This window comes from Bidens hawaiensis, unplaced genomic scaffold (genome assembly GCF_021521415.1).
Source record: "Bidens hawaiensis isolate Kalapana, Puna unplaced genomic scaffold, B.hawaiensis_p1.1 tig00008283_1, whole genome shotgun sequence".
NCBI lineage: Eukaryota > Viridiplantae > Streptophyta > Magnoliopsida > Asterales > Asteraceae > Bidens > Bidens hawaiensis.
In genome coordinates, this window is record NW_027491589.1 from 956,066 (window position 1) to 958,198 (window position 2,133).

Here is a 2,133-nt window from a genome sequence, read left to right on the forward strand (position 1 = left end):
TGTATGTTAATTGGGATAATTACATAATAATGTTTGTACGTTGTTGCTTGTTTGTGCTAGAACGTTTGGATTGCTACATGGTCCGAAACTCATCGGGGTGGGGCTCAATATATGGATTGTAACATGAATGTGTCCAGATTTGTTTCATATCAAACGCACACTGGTCAAGAGATGTGCCTCTCTTCTAATAAGTTCTAGTCAGGGATAGCTCTTGACAACGGAGGCACTACAAATGACCTCACCGTGACACTACGTTAAGTAGTCTCACTATTATGTGTAAGGAAAATCAAGTCCATTAAGTTGCTACTTGGACTAATCAACATATCCTATGATAAGACATTGAGTTTGATGATGAATGCGATGTTCGTCCTAGATAGTATTAGTTCTGAAATATCTCATCTTTAAAACCGACTGGAGTCCAACGAGGGTTATCTCCCAAAAGGTACACAAATTTACGTACAAGTACATACTAGCTTAAGGGCGTTCACTAGTCGGTTCGAACATGGTAAAATATATACAAAACAAATCAGGTGATTTTAGTTTTGAGATTGTTTGATTGTTTGATGATAAGATTTGTGATTACACATACAAATAGGTAACATGTCATAATATCGAAAACAATATGAAAATGACTCTAATTATATTATGCACTTACATGAATTACGTATAAATTCAATGATCCTGGACACACGTGTGTAGAGAGATAAAGGCCAAAGTAGAAGAGACCAAGTTGGACCTTTCTGAGTTTTAGAATCTTGTGGTGTTTGTCGATTTGTTGGACCATCTATCTCAAAGTTAAATCAAACGGCCTACTTTATTGACCTTTTCTCTACACCTTTTTAAATAATCAAAAAGCTACTATTAACCACATGTTTTGTAGTTTAAAAACAAGGGTTGCTTTTATTTCGATTCTACCAACTGAAATTTTTAATAATATATTATTAAAGCTAGGTTAGATAAAATCATAAAACGATCGGTAGATCTATTTTAATTAATAATTTCGTACGGTTTTTCAAAACGATGCCTATAGTTCATGTAAAGGTTTATATTTTTATTAACTGAGAATTTGTTTGGAAGTATGAATCAAAGTCATGGAACACTGGAACCCACTGTCCACTGAATTTGAAAAGGTTAGCAAGGAAGTATATTAAGAAAGAGATAATTATATGGTACGGCACTTTCCATCACAACTTTGACACGGCACTTTTCTTTATTGTTCTTCTATTTGTCTTTTGCTAATCACTCGATCTCTCCTTAATTAGACAATCCGTAGTGAGCTACGTACTGAGGTGTTTTGAGCTACAAAAACTATCCTCAAAACACCTCTATACTCTTCCCCGTCGTCACTGGGGAAGAGTTGTCCAATCAAATTGTTTTGTTTTTAAATATATATTAAAATAATAAAAAAATAATTATTATGTAATAATTAAAAAGGGGTTATGAGATATTTTACCACTAAATCACATTTTTCAAATCTTTTCATTGCTGGTTGGGACACCATGTGTTGCAAAATGCCCCTATTTGGAGCGTTACTGCTACACATGGTCTTTCCATTCCTTTGTTTATCCATCATATATCATTACATTATTATTTGATCAATAACATGAGGGTGGTGATGGTTAAGGTTTAAGATCTTTAGATTTCATATTTGAAACCTGACTCAAAAGGTTTTCCTACAGTGACATGGTTTCCTCTTTGATGATGTTTCAGGATTAGCAAGGCTTGTAGTATTAAAATCAGTATGAACAGTTAAAATCTCCAGGGCCGGCCCAATAGCTTTAATGAGCCAAGTCAAGGCTTGAGGCCTCCAAACAAGAAAGGCCCCCATTTTATTATAACTTAATTGTAAATAATAGGGCTTTTGATTTTTCCTTAGCGATATTAAAGTTTTTAACGGCAAGATGGTGAGAATTCAATTAATCAATTTGCAATTAATCATCCTTTAAAGCATAATGCAATTAATTGAAATTGGAAATTGGAAGTTAATGGGAATTGGAATTGACAACCGTTAATTACCAATTGCCTTCAAATTACATTTATTGTGTGTGTGGTCAAACTTTCAAGGTTAGTTTAATCTAATCAATTTATCTATTCAATTATATGTATTGATTGTTATTTGCTACTTAGTGATTA